The sequence below is a fragment of the Dendropsophus ebraccatus genome, chromosome 2 (genome assembly GCF_027789765.1).
Source record: "Dendropsophus ebraccatus isolate aDenEbr1 chromosome 2, aDenEbr1.pat, whole genome shotgun sequence".
NCBI classification, from domain to species: domain Eukaryota; kingdom Metazoa; phylum Chordata; class Amphibia; order Anura; family Hylidae; genus Dendropsophus; species Dendropsophus ebraccatus.
In genome coordinates, this window is record NC_091455.1 from 13,790,806 (window position 1) to 13,811,951 (window position 21,146).

Consider the following 21,146-nt stretch of genomic DNA (forward strand, 5'->3'; position numbering starts at 1 on the left):
TGGATATAGACCTCCTGTGTGCTCTCCAAGTTGTATATAGACCCCATTCTGCTGCCTCAGTAGTATATAGACCCCTCTGTAAAGCCCCAGTAGTCTATAGCCCCCCTGTGTGCTCCCCCTGTTATATAGCCCCCCTGTGTGCTCCCCCTAGTTATATAGACCCCCGATGTGCGCTCCCTAGTTAAACAGACCCCTGTGTGCTCCCCCTTCCATATAGTATATAACACAATAAAACAAACACTTATACTCACCTAGGTCCGGGCGTCTCCTCTTCTCTTCACTCTTGTGGCCACAGGAAGGGTTTTCCCTGCGATCACAAGAGGCCGCACTCCCCTTGTCATGGTGCCGATGCTCCAGTGATGTCACTGGAGCGCCGGCACCACAAGGACAAAGCTGCCCTTTCTGTGGCCACAAGAGTGACTGACAGGAAGGGGGCCAATGTCTCCCACCCTGTCAGTGCTGCTGCATGTAACTATGAGCGCTCATTACGAGTGCTCATAGTTACAGTTCAGATGGCAGCAGCGAGCGTGGCAGCGGCCCTGTCCAGCGGTCTTGAGCACAAGAGTGGGACGTGGGGGCCCCCCTGGATGTTGGGGGCCCCATGCGATCGCTTGGGGTGCTTGGTGCCAAAGACCGCCACTGGTCATACAGACACCTCATCAGGAGCATGCCCGGGCCTTGTAGGGAGATCATACAGACACCTCATCAGGAGCATGCCTGGGCCTTGTAGGGAGGTCTTACAGACACCTTATCAGGAGCATGCCCGGGCCTTGTAGGGAGGTCATACAGACACCTCATCAGGAGCATGCCTGGGCCTTGTAGGGAGGTCTTACAGACACCTTATCAGGAGCATGCCCGGGCCTTGTAGGGAGGTCATACAGACACCTCATCAGGAGCATGCCCGGGCCTTGTAGGGAGGTCATAAAGGCACATGGAGGCCACACACAATACTCAGCCTCATTCTGACTTGTTTTAGGAACATTTCATCAAAGTTGAATCAGCCTGTAGTGTGTTTTTCCCTTTCAAATTTTGTGAGTGACACCAAATCCAGGCCGCCATTGGGTAATACATGTAATTTCCATTGATGATTTTTGTGTGGTTTTGTTGTCAGCACATTCAGTTTTGTACATAACAAATTATTTAATGAGAAGATTTCATTCATTCAGATCTAGGAGGGGTTATCTGAGGGTTCCCTGTAGCCTAAAACAGTGTTGTCTAAGTACACTTATGATATATGTTCACGAATCACAATGTCTTTTGTTGGCCGCTTGAGTCCGAATAATGGCCATTATTTCATAAAGATGGCAATTACTTGTACAGTAACGGCCGTCATTTTGAAATAACGTCCCTTATTTGGACTTAGAAAGGCAAAGAAAGATGTTGAGGGAACATATCCATCCAAAGTCAGATATTTTCTAGTATTATAGTCAGGTGTGTGGCTAGACAATTGATCATTATTTTCATTTGTAGGTTGAAACACCATCATTAACGCAACAGAAACAAAAGGGTTAAGGTGAGGCTTTATATTGACACATAACGTATCCACAGCAGATTTCTCGTTGCGAATTTACAGCAAAATCTGCTGCGGATACCTGCCCATTCTTTTCAATGGGCTGACATAACGGGATGACAATCCTGCTGCACTATGTCAAACTCAGAGCCATTAACCCCCACGGCCCGGGAACATACTGTACTGGGTCCCTGCTCTGGCTTGTTTCAAGGGGCTCCCGGCGTCTTCAGGTGTTCAGCCAATCAGTTCGCTGACCTCTGGGAGATGCTGGGAGCCCCCAAAGCAAGCCGGAGAGTGGAGCAGGTAAAGTATGCTCTGGGGCAGTGGGGGTTAATAGCACTGACTTTGACATAGTGCAGCAGGATTGTCATCCCGTTATGTCACCCCATTGAAGTGAATGGGCAAATATCCACAGCGGATTTTGCTGTGAATACGCAGTGAAAAATCATCAGGATGACAATCCTGCTGCGAGTATGTCAGCCCATTGAAGTAAACGTGCAAGGGAATGGGAAGTGAATGGGCAAACTTACAGCATAAAATCACGCTGCGGTGTGAACGTACCCTAAAACTGGACAAGAAACAGCCAAACTCTGTACAAAGGTGAGGTTGTGAAAAAGGTCATACACCATAACAATAAGTTTACATGTACAAATCGTCATTCCGCACTCCAGTATAGAATAGTACAAGTGGAAACGGAAATCCCAGTAATGAATAATCCTGGCCCTCGCTGTTTACTTCATAGCAGATAATACGGCACTTTTCCCTGTTTGAATTGTCAGCAATGCTCAAATGTTATCAAATTCTATCACCCACATACAGGGAAACCGTTTGAAATAAAAGGACATTTTACCTGCGATAGGAATGTGATTTACCGGATAGGGCGTCCCTGTGGTGTCCTCTATATAGGGGAGCCCATGCAGAGAATAAAGGAGAAATCCACAATTAGATGTCAAACCTTTCCGCTACATGTTCCGAACCTTTGTAATCAACATCAACAAGGTTATAGAAGAAAGAGAAGGGGGGGTGAAGAAGTTATTACGTAGAGAGACCTTTTAGGTTGATCATTTACGTACACTTGAACTGCACGGTATGAATAGGGACTGTAAGATACTGTAGCTCGTTGGTTTGTTAAACATAGGGAAGTAAAAGCCGATATCTTCTTTTCTTGCAGACGCGGCAAAACTATTGAATTGAGAATCTACTTACGGCGGATGACATCTATGTGAGAGTTGATTTTTTTTTTTTTTATGTGTTTACTAGTGTTAAGTGAGCAGTTAAATGCTGTAATGCTCATTTTAACCCTTAGAGGACCGGGCCAATTTAAATTTTTGCGTTTTCGTTTTTTCCTCCTTATGCTTAAAAGGCCATAGCAGTTGATTTTTTTCACCTAGAAACCGACATGAGCCCTTATTTTTTGCGCCACTAATTGTACTTTGCAATGATAGCCTGAGTTTTTTCAAGCAGAAAAAAATTAAATGTGTGGTGAAAATGGAAAAAAAAAATACGCTTAAAAAAAAAAAAAAATATATTTATTTGTTTGTTTGTTTTTACGCCATTCACCCTGGGGTAAAACTTTCTTGTTATGCATGTTCCTCACATCATTACGATTACAATGATATATAACATGTATAACTTTTCTTTTATCTGATGGCCTGTAAAAAATTCAAACCATTGTTAACAAATATATGTTCCTTAAAATCGCTCCATTCCCCGGCTTATAGCGCTTTTATCCTTTGGTCTATGGGGCTGTGTCAGGTGTAATTTTTTGCGCCATGATCTGTACTTTTTATCAGTACCTTTATTGCACATATGCGATTTTATGATCTTTATGATTTTTTATTACAATTTTTCTAGATTTGATGAGACCAAAACCCAAATTTTGCACTTTTTTTGCGCTTACGTCGTTTACCGTGCGAGATCAGGAATGTGATAAATTAATAGTTCTGGCGATTACGCACGCGGCGATAGCAAACATGTTTATTTATTCATTTTTATTTATAACATGGGAAAAGGGGGGTGATTCAAACTTTTTTAGGGGAGGGGCTTTTTATTAAAAACAACACTTTCTTTTTTTTACACTTATACTAGAAGCCCCCCTGGGGTTAGGATTATCCCCCCCTGGGGTTAAGGTTATTCCCCCCTGGGGTTAGGGTTATTCCCCCTGGGGTTAAGGTTATTCTCCCAGAGGTTAGGGTTATTCCCCCTGGGGTTAGGATTATCCCCCCCTGGGGTTAAGGTTATTCCCCCCTGGGGTTAGGGTTATTCCCCCTGGGGTTAAGGTTATTCTCCCAGAGGTTAGGGTTATTCCCCCTGGGGTTAGGGTTATCCCCCCCTGGGGTTAGGGTTATTTCCCCTGGGGTTAGGGTTATTCCCCCCTGGGGTTAGGGTTATTCCCCTAGGGTTAGGGTTATTCCCCCTGGAGTTAGGGTTATTCCCCCCTGGGGTAAGGGTTATTCCCCCCTGGGGTTAGGGTTATTCCCCCCTGGGGTTAGGGTTATTCCCCCCTGGGGTTAGGGTTTTTCCCCCTGGGGTAAGGGTTATTCCCCCTGGGGTTAGGGTTATTCCCCCCTGGAGTTAGGGTTATTCCCCCTGGGGTTAGGAATATTCCCCCCTGGGGTTAGGGTTATTCCCCCCTGGGGTTAGGGTTATTCCCCCCTGGGGTTAGGGTTATTCCCCCCTGGGGTTAGGGTTTTTCCCCCTGGGGTAAGGGTTATTCCCCCTGGGGGACTTCTAGTATAAGTGCACTGATCTCTCATTGAGATCTAAGCAGTATCGTAATACTGGATAGATTCATGAGAAAGGCATTCTATTGCTTTTGGCTGCTGCAGAGTGCCGAGCCAGGATCAGCGCCATAACAGAGCAGACCCCAGCCCAGGTGAGAAGCAAGGATCACCCATCTGCGATTGCACCGCGCGCGGGGGGGGGGGGTCGCTCCGCCCCACTAGACACCAGGGAATGGCTGCAGTAAGATTTAGGATGCATCTGTCAAAGCTGCATCTGAAAACTTAATTAGCGGGCACGGCGACAAGCGGCACCCGGAATCGCGATGGTTCAGAGCGGGGCCACCGCACAGCACCGCTCTGAAGTCCCCTAGGCCGCCCAGGACATACGGGTAGGCCCGGGATTGTCTAGGGGTTAAGTGATGAGCAAACGTGTTCGTAAATGTTTGTATGTTCGTACAAACATTACGCTAATTGTTTGTGTTCCCCGTTCATTACCAATTTGTTTGATGATCAAAATGGTTTTAACGATCATTTTCAACCATATTCAAACATGCAAATGTTTATCTTGCGACGTAAGCAACTGCACAAGTTTCTTTCCACCAATCTGAAACGTGTGAGAAAGGAAGGGCACATCAGGTAATTTAGTAGCCATGTTCACTATTGGCATTACTGTGATTGGCTGTATTATTAGCGCCATCACGTACATTAAGTATATGCTAAAAAAACGCAACGTTGAGGCAAATTTTTTCACAGTCTCTCTCCGGTAGGGAGAGAGAAACGAGTAGGGACAGCATCTGAATTTAGTTAGGTAGCAATATTCACAGTGGTAGTCAGTGTAGGGAGGGAGAGCCAGGGCAGTTTTGAGGTAATTTTGGCAACAGCAAATCTTGATAAAAGTGTATTGGGGTTGTCCCCTGTTTGTAGCATCCACTGCTATACCCCCATATAAGAATAATGTTCCCTGCTGTGCCCCATATAATAATAATAATAATAATAATAATAATAATAATAATAATAATAATAATAATCTCCAGCTGTGCCCCATTTAGAAATAATGTCGTACTGCTGTGCCTCTATAGTCATAATGTCCCCTGTGCTCTGACCCTATAGTAATAGTGTCTCCCTGTGCCCTCATAGTAATAATGTCAGCCTGTGCTCTGCCCCTATATGTCCCCCTGTGCTCTGCCACTAAACTAAAAATGTCCCTGTTTGCTCTGCCACTAAAGTAATAATGTCCCCCTGCGCCCCCATAGTTGTAATGTTCCCCTGTGGTCTGCCCTATAGGTATAATGTCCCCTTGTGCCTCCATAGTTATAATGTCCCCTTGTGCTCTGCCCCTATAGTTATAATGTCCCCCTGTGCTGTGCCCTCCAAAGTTATAGTTTCCCTCTGCAAAGCCCCAACACACAAAAAACAAACCAATATACTCACCTAATCCTGGCAGGCTTGGAGACGGTCTTCCTCTCTTCGATTCTCCTCTTTAGCCTGTCAGCTCGCAGATGGATCCTCCAGCAGACGCTACAACGTTGTCACTGCGCCTGCTGGAAGATCCGTCTGCTAGAGAGGTCACAAGGGGTCATAGTAAGTGAGATTTGGGGGGGGGGGAGGAGCTCGGGGCGCCGACACCGAGATGAGTGCTGTCTGGAGGGGAGGTGAGAAGGTTTGGTGGGTGCTGACTGGGCAGAGCTCAGAGCCCAGAGGGGTCCGGGGGAGGTGGCGGGGGCACCAATTATGCAACGATTAAGGGGGACTGGGAGCTGGGCACAGAATTCAGCACAATTAGCACTAAAAGGAGTAACTTCTTAACCCTGCAGCGACCAGGTGTCCATCATAGTCCATCCTGTCTATTATCATCACAATGTATTTGAGTTCTTCGTGGCAAAGGGGACGATCAATGGGACATCTTGACTTGATGAGCTGACTGTATGCTGTGGCCTAGCATTCCTCACGCATATTGTGTGATAGTATGTATGTCATTGCGTATTTACGGACAGGCAAATAAAAAAAAATGCTAATTGTACGCACCTCGTAATTGCTCCGCTATTACATACTTTACTCTTTGCACCTGTTAATCTGTATACACCAAAACATACTCTTCTACTGTACGTTTGTTATTTGTTTGTGAATGTTCGGCGAACATGAACCGATCACAATATATATTTTTTTATGTTCCTGTTCGGGATCTGAACCGAACATCAGGATGTTCGCTCATCCCTACTATAACTTGAGTTGAGCACTTTTCACTGCTCGAGTGCTCCACTCCAGTAATGAGCCCCATTAAAATCAATAGGAGATGCAAGCATTTAACCGGATGCCTTCTGTTTGGCAGAGCTGAGGGTGCCTGGTAGCATTTTTTCATCCTATAATTTGTATATTTTGTCCCTTAAAGGGATGTTTAAATAAAATATACAAAAATTTTAATGAAAAAAATGCAATAGGTTTCTGCAAGACCCATTAGAATTCCGGCGGGATGCTTTTAATTTCCGACATCCCGCTTGAGTTGTAATATGTCTTGCAAAAACCTATTTTTTTCTTCCCAAATTTTTGTTTATTTTGTTTAAACATTGCTTAAATTTGAATGATCACTGACATTCTACTGTGTTACTATTCAGGGCTCTGAAGCCACGAGGGGCGTTGTGAGGAACACAGACAGGTGAGTATGGCTGCTTCCAAAACTGTTTAAATATTTGTACTGTGTCAGTACAGTAGTGCAAATATTTAAAAAGAAACAGAGCCCCCAGAGGTGCTCGGTCAAGCATTGAGCTCGATCAAGCACCTCGATGTATGATAGAACACCATACTCACATAACACTGTTTACTTATTATCTTATTACGTAATCATCTTGTTTCTTGTCTTGGGTTTATTAACCGGAAAATACTAGATGTTACAGTGAGTAAAACGGGTAAACAGTGCACTCGCTTGTGGTGCCAATTACTCGGGTTGGCTCCGATGACCTAAAACATTTGAGACTTTATAGAAAATTTTTTAACCCGTGTTTATGCTGTTAACTAAGACCCTTATGGGTCAAATTGTGTGCACTTCATGTTTTACTAAACTCCACACTCGAGAAGCAGCAGCGAGTGCCAGGATTATTTATTATTTGGTTACACCAAGACTGAGCACAGCAGCAAGATAGTTAAACTGCATTAGTAAGGTGTCACCCCGGCAAAGATTTCAAAGCAGTCGTGGGTTTTAAGATGGGCTGGTCAGGATCTTTTAAACATTGAAGACCATAGGTGTAGTGATCATCAGAGATGAAAGACACGTCATGAGAAGATGTCCAGCATGGCTATCATCAGCTCAGAGCTGTCAGAAATCAGGAGGTCCCAGGTTCACCCATCATCATTAGGAGACATCTGGCCAAGCGTGGTCGTCATGGAAGACTCTATGACATGGAAACAAAGCCACGTGATTTAATTATGCACAAAACATAGGAAGTGTGGTGCAGATGTGTAGTGGCATCAGGTGCTCCGGACTCAGGAGTCACAATGGGAAAGATTTGGCTGGAACAGAAGCAGATTGTTTACTGAAGGGCTGGAGAGCGGCACAATAATGATAGCTAGAGGCAGCGGGGAAGCATTGAGGTTATTTGCAAGTCTCTAAATGGGGTTGGAGATGTGGTCAGATTTAACGACATCCTCAATATGTAAGAAATACAGGCAGATATTTATCTATTATGTATAGATAAATAATAATATATATATATATATATATATATATATATATATATATATATATAAATATATATATATATATATATATATATATATATATATATTATTATTTTTTCCCCAGTATATACAATAGATTTATTTTTATTGCTTTATATGTATTTTATACTTTTCTTTATATTTTATTGTCATTATTTCTCCATTCAATTTCTTCCTAGATCTCATAATTGTTTTACAATATTCTATCAAATGTATACTACTACTACTACTACTACTACTACTACTACTACTACTACTACTACTACTACTACTACTAATACTACAACCACCATCTTTACTACTACTACTAATACTACTACTACTACTATTACTACTACTACTACTACTACTACTATTACTACTACTACTACTACTACTACTACTACTACTACTACTACTACGGTACTACTACTACTACTACTAATAATAATAATAATAATAATAATAATAATAATAATAATAATAATAATAATAATAAAATCCAATAATTAAAATATTGCCCAGAGAGGATCCCTGATGGCAGAAGGATGATGCAGTAGTAATGAGAGTAGTTTCCTTGATCTGGCCATCTTCAGGTCAGCACATTTAAAGGTCACCTCTCATGATGTTCCCTTACCCGATCGGCATCCTGCCACCACACAGGGTCGGTTCCATACAGGAGCCCCATTCTGATCCAATGGGCTTTGTGTATGGAAACAACTCAATGTTCATATTCATAATTTCCTGAACTTCTGGGGGCAGGAGTGAGGGTGAGGAAATATCATGACTAGAGAGAATACACCAGGCAGCGGTATTCAAATTCTGATCATTCAATTTCACATTTTGAGCAAGTTCGCTCATCTCTTAACGTGACCGGTGCCCTTTAATGCTCCTTTTTCATACATTCACTTCTTATTTGTCACTTTTCTTGCTCCCCTATATCTTTAGCACACCTTCTGAAGGAGGAGACTAGCTGCTATGATGTCTCCATACACTGTATACACAGAAGAGGGGATCCTGCTTCTCTATATCTCTATAGTACACCCTCAGAAGCAGAAAACTAGTTGCTCTGATGTCTCCCTTACACTGCATATACACAGAAAAGGGGGTCCTGCTCACCTATATCTCTATAGCAGCATGAAGGACATTATAAAGCAGCACTAAATAGTGTAAGTTTTGAATCCAGCACTAAGGCAAATTATAACACTTTAAGCAGCTTCTTTATGAATCTCTCTGTCTCTATTTCTCTCCAGCTACTTCCCCTTATACCCCCTTCCCTTTTCATAAAATTCTATGGGCAACTGTAATCTGATCCCTCAGTAAGTTAATCCATGAAATGGCTAAAAAAGAAATTTTCATAATGAATAATGAGTTTTATATTGAATATGAGTTTTAAACTGTTATCTTGTTACTGTATAGCATTACGAGGGATTTAGAGCTCTTTGCAAAGAAAACAGAGCTCTGAACTGTGAACCGAATGTTATCGGCACAAAATGTAGCTATTAAACGGTAAAGATTCACTTCCAGCAAAGTGCTGGTGACACATTACACAATGAGGTTATAGCCAGTCATTTTATATACTTTCACTGAGCTTATGGCTCTTGTTATACAGATTGAAGAGAGGATGCAACGCCCATTGGGTAAAAGGGAGCAAAAAAATCCAGAGCAGAACGCTTTCCGTTTTCCAGATAGCAGGTATGACGATGACCTTCATTTGAGAAGATTAGCTTTATCGGAGCTGGCTTATTTTTCACATTTAATGTGTATCTTCCTCGGCTCCCACTGTTGTCTATGGTAGAAAATTGTGATTAAATTCACACAGTGCTTTGTTTTCTTGCCTAGGGTCTGTTTCCAGTAATGCACTGGTCTCCAGCTATGCAGTCAATTCCAAAATTAGTTACAATCCTTTTAACCGTGTCATCCTAGCTAACAAGATTCTTCCTTCTCATCCTTTATTTTCAAGCCCAGCTGCAACAGACACATTGCTTACAGCGCGGCTTACAGACTGCAACCAGATAGCTGTCTATTTTTAAGGTTATCATATAATGAAATACTTTGAAATGGATCCTGTCACAAGTATGGATTTCACAGGAAATTTTTGTATGTATACTTTAAGGTAAAAGGAAAAAAAAAAAAAAAGTTCAGCTTCTTCTCTAATGTGTTCCAGGAATGAGACCCATGTTTACAAAATATTTATTGTAATGTTGCACTTGGAATGTATCAATATATGTCCGAAACCTAATCCCGCTGACAAATAGCAAATCATTGAAAAAATATTGTCCATTTTTCTATTTTAAGTCCATGTATTATATTCACCTTTTATATCATAGATTTTAGTTATGTATAGTCTTACAATTGTGTTATAATACAGAACACAGAATTAGGATCTATTCTCAGGCTATGATCACACATCTTTTTTTTTTTTTTTTCTATCATTTTTGGATGGCCGCCATTTTAAGGCGAAAATACGACCATATTATGAACATTATGGCCACAATGTGTGTAACATGGCCATATTTTTGTTTTAAACTGAGGTGTCTCTAAAAATATTGTCGAAATACATCCAAAAAAGGATGTTGAGTGAACATAGACTTGAAAGAGTGCTCCGGGCAAAAGCAAAAAATACAGTGCGGGCTGGGGGTGAAGGGAATATAATAAAGAATGTTTACTAACTGGTCCATGCGCCCCTGCAGCTCCACATCCCCGCTCCTGGACCACTGCTAGTATCCTCCTGATCTCCCTCCTGCAACATCACGACAGGACTGATGGATGTCCCGCTCAGTCAGTCAGTGATTGTGGCAGAACACCACTGCAGGCACTGATTGGTTGAGCGGGCAGTCCATCAGCCGGACGTTGCAAGAAGCAAAGAAGAAAATTATATCCAACGAGAGTCCGAAAGCCTGTTGACTTGGTCCTAAATGGGGACTGGTAAGTAAACATTCTTTATTAGGTAACCTCCAACCCCAGTATTTTTTGTTTTTGCTTGGATTACCCCTTTAGGCCATGTTCACGCAACATACTATTATTGAGAAGAAGAGCCGCTATTCTGAATGAATACAGCAGCCGTTCTTTTCAGCCTAGTCGGCATTGCACCACTGACAACGGCCATTGTTCGGTGCGGCCATGTAAATGAATGATCATGTCAATTAATAAAGGCCGCTGTTCCAGGAACAGCGGCCATTATTAATCTTCCATGCACACACTGATGCAGTCTGTTTATCCGTGTTCATTGATTTCCATACACACCTGAATGGGCCTTATGGAAATAAATGTTCCTGTGGTTGTCAGAGCTCAGAGGTGTTCGGCCAGTATAACAATGGTCGTCGCTAAGCAACAGTCGTTACACTGTGCGCGAACATAGGCTTACAGCCAAATGAGGAAAACAGAGGCTTAGTGCTGTGTCCTCTTTATGGTTTCTCCCACTCTCCCGGCCACCCAACTTTTCAAGGACCTTCACCCACTCCATTTCCTTGTACTAGACCATGTTGCAATTAATTTAGATACAGCACAAAGGAAAAAGCCATGTGCCAATTTGAGGCCACAACACAGGTCACTTGGGCAAAAATCTCTGCTGCTATGCCATGCTGCCATGATCACACAGCATCTACATTTCTGTAAGTGACTGAGGACATGTTGAGATGCACTAGTGGCAGCAACCACGACCAGGTCGTTGTCATGAATCTATGTCAGAGGAGTCAAAATCACATGCAGAAAACAATTGTTACGTAGCCTTAGTCTAAACTTGTGTCCCCTAATTTTCTCTTGAAGTTAAAAAATCAGCATAGAAATATTACAATACAACAATAAAAAAAAAAGAAAAAGAAATAATACGTAGTCAAGTCAAAAGACCCAGAGTTTTATTTATGCATCTTTTATGATTGCTACCTGTGCACCAATTATTGATACACCCCTGGTTCCAGAGACTCTCTATGTGGACTTCTTGCCCACAGCTCTACCATTTGCATATAATCTAAACCTAATTATAATTTTCACTGTAGTAAGGAGCAGATGGAGGTACGGCTTGTACAGATGTGTCCATCCTTACCCTTCCTCAAATTTTGGTAAAGGCTACAAATTTTTACAATACAAATTCAATGCCATATTGCAACATGCTAGCAAGGCTGTTCACAGGCTAAAATGGACATCAGAACTACTGGATGACCACATAGGGACATATAGTATGCAAAACTCCAGACAGAGTATTGTATTACTCAATGTCCCAACTGTCTTGGAGGAAGGGTTTTTGTTAGACACCACAAGTGGTATTAAGCAGACGTATCAAAAGTTTGGGTTTAGCAAAGTTGTCTGAACCTGAACAATGGGCATTTCATTCTCCGTGGCTGCAGAAGTTGGATGCTGTCCTAGTAAGTCCAGCAATAGGATCTACCAATGTTTTCCTAGCAACTCCAACTTCTGCAGACACGAGGAATCAAATGCCGAGCGTCTGGGTGCAGAAACCATTGCCGAACCTGAACACTTTAATAGGTCCACTCAATACAATCCATATGCTCTCCAAATTGAGATCTTCCTTGCCTCCTAGCTAAGATTGACAGCTCCAGTGGTCTTATGACCCCTGATCCTATAGCTGTCAATCAAAGCCCCTCCCTAAGTCTGTGAGCATCTTTGATGGTACAAACTTGCTGTCAAATTCCCTTTAAGAAAATATTATGTTAGTATTCACTAAATGGGAAGTACATTTATATGTATCCAAGCACCATCCATCCATCCTGTGGCCCTCTCAGCACGGCGGGTTTACATAAAGTCATTCCCAATGCAAATCATCCAGATTCTAATGATTGAGGAAGACAATGAGAACATAAAGATTTACTGTGCGCTGGAAAAGAACAGTTGATTTGCTACAGGATGCATCTGTTTTATCTATATATTTTATAATTTATTATTCATTATGTCTCCCTCCGCAGGGAACCGGTAGACTGATACATTCATTAACACATCCTCGCTGCTCATTCTTAATCTCGGGAAGAAAAAAATTATCTTTGAATGATTAGAGTTAATTGTTTACTTCTCAATCAGAAAGCAATTACATTGGCAAATTATTTGGGATAATGGATTTTGGGAGTAATAACGGTCAGCTAACAGGAAATTTCCAGATATTTGCTTTACTTGTTTTGCACAGCGATTCATTACCTTGTTCCATAGCTGTTTTATGGCAAACTGTGCCCTCTATTGAAACAAATGGAAATCCATAGATAGGAGGCTACCAATTCTGGTAATAAAGATCGACTAATCAGAAGCACAGTCAAATCTATGACGTATAATAATAATAATAATAATAATAATAATAATAATAATAATAATTATTATTATTATTATTATTATTATTATTATTAGAGATGAGCAAATAAGATTCGATCGAGTAGGTATTCGATCGAATATTGCGGTATTCGAAAGATTCAAATTCAATCGAGTAGTAAGGCGAATATGCGGGAAACATTCGAAAGCCCTCCCATTGCAGTTGGCGCTTTTTTTTTAATCCAATGACCATGCAGGGAGGCCGTGGGGGACCCTAGGAGTACGCACGCAGCGCGAAAACGGCGTATACCATTGGATAGCTAACCGCATGACCTTGGATCTTAAATACTTGGCTCCCGCCTCTTGACCGCAGATGAGCTTTCAACCTAGTCAGGGAAAGATCTTGCAGCAGCGAGAGATAGGTTTTAGTACCGTTTTGGTTAGGCAGGATTACTACAGAACCCAAAAGTGCTTTTCAGGGCTAAGATACAGCGAAAAAGTCATCTCTGAATCAAAAGCTTCTCAGTGCTAAGAAATAGATGATAGTGACTTATAGTGTCCCTGTTGAACACCACTAAGGGCACGTTATACATATTGTTCCAGTAGCCCACAAAGGGCACCTGATATATACAGTTTCAGTAGCCCAGTAAAAGGCACATGATACATATTGTTCCAGTAGCCCACAAAAAGGCACGTCATACATACTGTTCCACTAACGTTCGTACAGCGTAATGCGTGATACGGGCGAATAACATGACGCTCTGCGGACGCACATTGGAATCATGTATGTAACACTGAGCAAGAAATACAAACGAAATGTGTGAACATTGCAATAAATGTTCATAAAGCGTTCGCAAATATTTTTCCTTCGCAACTGCGGAGAGTGGCATTATACTGTGATTTTGGGGTGTTAGGTGCAACCAGGGATGCTCCCCCTGATATCACTGTGTCATTCTGGAGGTGTTTGCATCGTTTACGGAGGTTTCATGGGGGACTTGGTGACCTCCAAGTGGTCAAATTTTGATTTCCAAGTGCTGAAATTTTTTTCCCCATAGACTATAATGGGATTGAATAATCGTTTGAATAGTTGAATATTGGTGCCTATTCGATTCGAATTCTCGAAAGTCGAATATTTCACTGTTGTTTTCTGATTCTATTTCCATTCTTTGTTTTCTACTTTTTCATGATTATAGCGCTGCCATTATGCCAGAGCTGATATTCTCCATTCCATGGACCTGATAAATTTCCTCGAATCATTTAGATGGATGAAGCCTTAGGCTAAGTTCCCACAATAACTGTTTTTTGGATGGTCATTGTTTTAGTGCCAAAATGACAGCCGTCCAAAAACACATCAGCGAAATGGCCAAGAAAAGAAGTTTTGAGTACATCGCCTTAGGCTACAATTTTGTCCGCATTTGCCGATCCGTAATTACGGGCAAATTTAGGGCCCATTGATTTCTATTGGGCTGTTTACACTTTGTAGTAATTGGTGCTGCAAAAATTACTGACATGCCCTAGTGTGAACTATAATTGTGTCATGACCCACAGGTAGCAGTCTATGGGATTCGTATTGCTTATGGATGTTACTGACGTTCCTTCTTTAATGTCTGGGGGGAAAAAAAATACAGATCCCTATGTCTAGCTAGTGTCACCACTTTGACCATTCCACCTTTCCACTTTTACGGATGAATACAAACGCATTTCTGAGGTTTGAGGACTGAAAACTATTGACGTACTATACAGTCCTGAAAAACCACTGAACGTGTGAATGTAGCCTTAGAACTTCTTCAGAGTCGCAGTATGATACTTCTTGCTGCTCATAGAAACAATTAGGTAAAAGAGGTAGGGTGATGTTGTAGAGAGCCAGGAATAATAGAAAGTATTATAAGACTACGTAATATATTGAGAACTCTACCCCAAAAGTCATAAACGTGGGGAAATTGACACCAAATGTGTCGGCATGCCCCTACCTCGCCAACAGCTCCAGCATCAGTAATAGACTGTTGGGTGTAATTTGTGCAAAGTTGAAGGTACCTGATACTATCGGGTTAACAGTTTGCAAGTTGTTTCTTGCACCTTACAAGAGATAGAAATATTATGCCTTGGTGTATGTGCTTTGTTGCAATCTCATGCTGGGTTACTGGGTGCTAATTCCTTCTTCCAACTCGAAAGGAAGTGGGAGTTGTAGAGTGGTAAATGTCAAGAAAAAGATGATAAAGGAGTGAGATTTTGAGGAGGTAAAGATACAGTACATAGCTGTTCAAATGAGATCAATAATCTTGTGGTGTGTGTGTGTGGGGGGGGGGGGGGGGGGGGATGTTGCAACTGAAAATACTCAAGGTGCCCTAATGTATTATTCTCAATCTGTGGCAAAATCTTAATTAATCTTAATCTGTTGCAAAACTACAATTCCTATTACGACTAGACAGCCGAAGCTAAAGGCAGCAAATGTATCACCTGTGATCTAGACCAAGAGTGGCCAGGCACTATAGAGTCAAATACTTTTAAATGGTTTCCCTCTAAAACATGGAAAACCAAATCTCAAGATATACCCACATAAGAAGAATCCAAGAAGCCTCAAGAACTTGGGGGAAAATGAGGATTCTTCTTAATTGGAGTCATTGGCTGATCAGGAAACCTTTCAGCAGGGGCGTATCTAGGATTCATAGGGCCCCATTGCAAAAAATTGTAAGCCCCTCCCCCTCCCCTAAGCACAACACAAATCACTGTGTATATCCTGCCTGCAGCTAAAAGATTGGCTGACAGAGTAGAGAGCCAATGGCTGCATGCTCTGTCAGTCCACAGTTTTGAACTATAAGGGCCCATTAGGAGCAGACTAACTTCTGCTCAACCCATTATGTACTGCAGTGTGTAAGTGACACAAAGTTTAGAAGACAAGGAGATATCTGCTTTACTGCTGATGCACTGGTAACCATTTACCTCTGCATGGAGCTCCGTACATTTTTCTACTTGACTGTGGCAGCCAGAGAAAAGAGGTCAGGGGTTATGAGTGCAGTGAAGTGAGATCTCTTTGTTTTCTTATTGTTAGCCCTTTTTTATGTTGCAGCATCTAAGTGAACGTTGGGTCACTTACACACTGCAGTACATAAGGGGTTAAGCAGAAGGACACAGGACCTCTTACTTTCTCCCCTGGAGCCCCCTCCACCTTTGGGCTCATAGCAGCTGCCTACCCTGCCTCTATGGTAGCTATGCCACTTCCATTCAGGAGGCTTCAGGAAAACATCAGTATTTCCAGGCTGTAAAAATGGAGGAGGAAAAAAAACAATCATACTCACATGCTGATGTAACTTGTGCGCCACAATGTTGGAGGATGGTAGTTGCCTTTTGTGGTATAATGCTGCCTACGGCCAAAAGAACACAGTTGTCTGGTCAATCACTGCGCTGCATTTAACTGTATGTGCTCCTTATCAGACAGGGTGCTGGTGCAGGCCGGAGTTCTAAAGCTGTCCAGGATTCTAGGTGCCCCCATAAGTTTCTTCATGGGGTGTCTGTCCAGAAATTTCAAACACATATAGGACATTACAGCTTTTTTCCAGCATGGACACCCTTCAGGAAAAACCCTGATGGTTATCCATGCCCAATACCCTATGTGTCCAGAAATTTATCTGGATTACCTGATAAGAAATCTAGATAAATTTACCATATGTGTGAGCGGGGCCTAACAGGGATCGGTTTAGTAACCAAGAATTGATGTTGTTATTATCTCTGAAGACTTATCAAAATTGACATATAGATATAAATATGTGTCCTTTGGTAACTTATATGTAAACTAAACACATTCAGGGATGTATAGTGTGAGATTGCTATTTGGATGACCTATCAGACTCCAAACATGACAACAAATGAAAACACTTCCCTGGATCAACATCCCCCTCCAGAAATCTAATTACCATACCTTGCAATATTATTTATAATATAATATTTTCTAAGACAGGCATCCGGGTCCCTCTTGAACTTTAAATAATCAACCATCACAACATCATGCAGGTAAAAACCTGAATCCTCCACCATGTTAATGGTAAAATATTATTTTTACTAGTCAAAGATGACATAACCTTAGTGATTTTCTTCATATATATATATATATATATATATATATATATATATGTGTGTGTATATATATATATATATATATATATATATATGTATATATATATATATATATATATATATATTATACAGTATTGAATCAGAAAATTCTGATTCTGAATTCCTTTCCATTGCTTATCTAAAAGAAAGATGAGGATGGACACATCTATATCTTTGTACATTGTGATCAGATCCCTTTATAGCCAAACAACTAAATAAAAAAAAAATAACCTGTTCTGCTTCTGCAATTCTCCCAATCATGTATTACTCTGTTTACCAGTTTGAAAGCCATTATAAGAATATTCTAAGAATTATTTTTAACACAGTGACACAAAACTTTTCAGATGTCTGCAGAATAATTTTTCCTACTTTCTGAGTTAAATGTGGCACAATGTTGTTTATGGACCCCTGACTGCTATACAACATGTGAGATGGTGTTAAAAGGAAATGCCACTTCACTTAATTCAGACACAGCTTCATATTTTAGCAGGAATTCTGAGAAACTTATTAATATTTAAACACATATTGTCATGTTTTGCAATTTTTTTTCGCGGACTTACTGAAACTTTTATTTAATACCTGAGAAAAATGTTTAGCAAGAATCTGAAAACAACACAATGGTCAAAGCTTTTGTTAGGAGGATATTGCCAAATCTTGGAATAATTGCGATCTTTGTGGCGGAGAATCTTTTCCTCTAATTTCTATTATATCTATCTATCTATCTATCTATCTATCTATCTATCTATCTATCTATCTATCTATCTCCTATCTATCTATCTATCTATCTATCTATCTATCTATCTATCATCTCCTATCCAAAAAAAATTCTCCTTCTTACAGTGTGTCAGCAAAAAAACTAATATTTTTATTTTAATTTATACACTTTTATTTCCACCCCCATGTTTAAAAGGCCATTGGTCTTTCATTTTTATATTCACAGAGATCTATATTTTGCAACACCAGTTGTACTTTTTAATGATATTCTTTATTTTTCCATAAAATATGCTGTGAAATTAAAACATTAAAAAATAAAAAAAAGTGTTTAAAATTGATTTATTCTGACCTATGTAATGTTTTTATTTTTATGTCTATTTTATCAATTATTTTGCAATCTGATGGTCTTTTGCGTTTATGCTGTTTACCATGCCAGATCAGGAATGTGATAATTTAATAGATCGAGCAATTCTACATGCGACAATTCTGAGCAGTCTTTCAACAGGCTTTAAAAGGCTTGTCTGGGGCTCGCACATTTTTATTATGTTGCTACCATATAAGAAAACATAACAAACATGTTATGCTTACCTTTTCTGGCTCCTCCAGTGTCCCAAAGCACCCGGTGACCCCGCTGACTGTAGTTGCTGTTACTTCACAGACAAGCTTCAGGAGTGACAGCCTGCTCAGCCAATCACAGGCTGCGGGGCTGTTCCATCTCAGTCAGTGATTGGCTGAGCAGGCTGTCATTCCCCTGCTGTAACAGCACCAACAGACAGCAGGGGACATTGGCGATTGCATCAGGACACTGGGGGATCCTGGAAAGGGAAGCATAATGTTTGTTGGTGATTTACCCCTAGACCACAACTCCAACACAGTTCGGCTGAGAATCATATATATATGATTGCAGATCTGTTCTCTGTAGGCAGTTAATATCTGCTATAAAAGCTGGAGGTGCTGACAGTATGAATGAGCAGAAGGCCAGGCATCAGAGATTATTCATAAAGAAGAGGGAGGAGGAAGGAGAGGTGAGGCGTGCATGAGTAGGGCTCAAACAGTGAGCACTAACTCCTCTTTGACACTTCATTACAAAAGGAGACCTGAGATTGCACAAAATCCACTCCATGGACATATTATCAGATGGTAACATGCTCACTAGGGGACTGCCACCTACAGCACACTGTCAGCACCTCAGATAGGGCCTGGATGCCTACAGACTCCTTTTAACCCCTTAACGACATCGGGCGTAAATTTACGCCCTGATGCCGGTAAGGGAGTTCAGAGCTCTGAACCGCGCCGGTCCCGGGTGCCGCGTGTAGCCCGGGACCGTAGGTATTAGCGGGCACGGTCCGATCGCCGTGCCCGCTAATACAGTAATCGGATGCAGCTGTCAAAGTTGACATCTGCATCCGATTACCGGATGCAGCTGTCAAAGTTGACAGCTGCATCCGATTACCGGACGCAGCGTCATCCCTGGTTTCTAGTGGGGAGATTGCTCCTCCGGGATGTTGTCCCGGAGGAGCGATCTCCGTAAATGAAGCCGGCCGGAGACCGCTCCAAGATGGCGCCGTCCCCGGCTCGGCACTCGTACACTTCCGGCTGCAGCAGCCGGAAGTAAACGAGTGCCTATCTCATGGATCTCTGCAGTATATCTATGCTGCAGAGATCTCAATGAGAGATCAAAGCACTTATACTAGAAGTCCCCCAGGGGGAATAACCCTAACCCCAGGGGGGAATAACCCTAACCCCAGGGGGGCTTCTAGTATAAGTGTAAAAGTAAAAAAAAAAATGTCATTATTAGTAAAAATCCCCCTCCCCTAATAAAAGTCTGAATCACCCCCCTTTTCCCAGGTTATAAATAAAAGTAAATAAATAAATAAACATGTTTGCTATCGCCGCGTGCATAATCGCCCAACTATTAATTAATCACATTCCTGATCTCGCACGGTAAATGGCGTCAGCGCAAAAAAATTGCAAAATTGCGCATTTTTGGTCGCATCAAATCCAGAAAAATTGTAATAAAAAGCGATCAAAAAGTTGTATATGCGCAATCAAGGTACCGATAGAAAGAACACATCATGGCGCAAAAAATGACACCTGACACAGCCCCATAGACCAAAGGATAAAAGCGCTATAAGCCTGGGAATGGAGCGGTTTTAAGTGTTGTATATTTGTTGACAATGGTTTAAATTTTTTACAGGCCATCCGATACAATATAAGTTATACATGTTACATATCGTTTTAATCGTAATGACTTGAGGAACATATATAACAAGTCAGTTTTACCCCAGGGCGAATGGCGTAAAAACACATTTCCCCCAAATAAACAAAATGCATTTTTTTTTTCAATTTCACCACACTTTGAATTTTTTTCTGGTTTCGCAGTGTACTTTATGCAAAAATTCAGCCTGTCATTGCAAAGTACAATTAGTGACGCAAAAAATAAGGGCTCATGTGGGTCTCTAGGTGGAAAAATGCAAGTGCTATGGCCTTTTATGCACAAGGAGGAAAAACCGAAAACGCAAAAATCGATATTTGCTCTGTCCTTAAAGGGTTAAACCCTTGAGGGGGTTAAAATGATTCTTACCGCTCCAGTCTTTTTCTTCACAATTGCCAATCAGCAGCTGCAACAGTGTCCAGCGTCAGCTGCTGATTGGCTACATGGAGACTCCACAACTGCAGCTGATTGGCTGAGCAGAGATAGTGAAAATATAGGACTGGATCTGTAAGTATAATTCCCCAGGGGCCAGACTGTCACTTTGTAAGTTTGCAGGTCAACCAGTCATCCTCCGCTCTGCTGAACAGGTGGCACCTGGTTAAATATTTGAGTCATACATTGTTGACAATGGAGCTTGAGTTGAAAAATGTACAAGCACTCGATCAACTCTATTTATCATCATGCTTTTGGAAGTAGAACCTCCACACATTGTAGGGCCTATTTGAAGAGAGGCTATGATGATCATTATTATTATTATCCCAGAAAACCCTTTTATTACATAGAAGTTTATGATTCTAAATTCCATTCAGTTTATGAAACTCACTAAATCGGAATTATCTTAAACTTTTCAATTAACTTTTTTTTTTTTTGTGGTTAAAATGTTGCAATGCGTCGGCTTTATTTAGGAATTATTATACCAATTACAATTGTG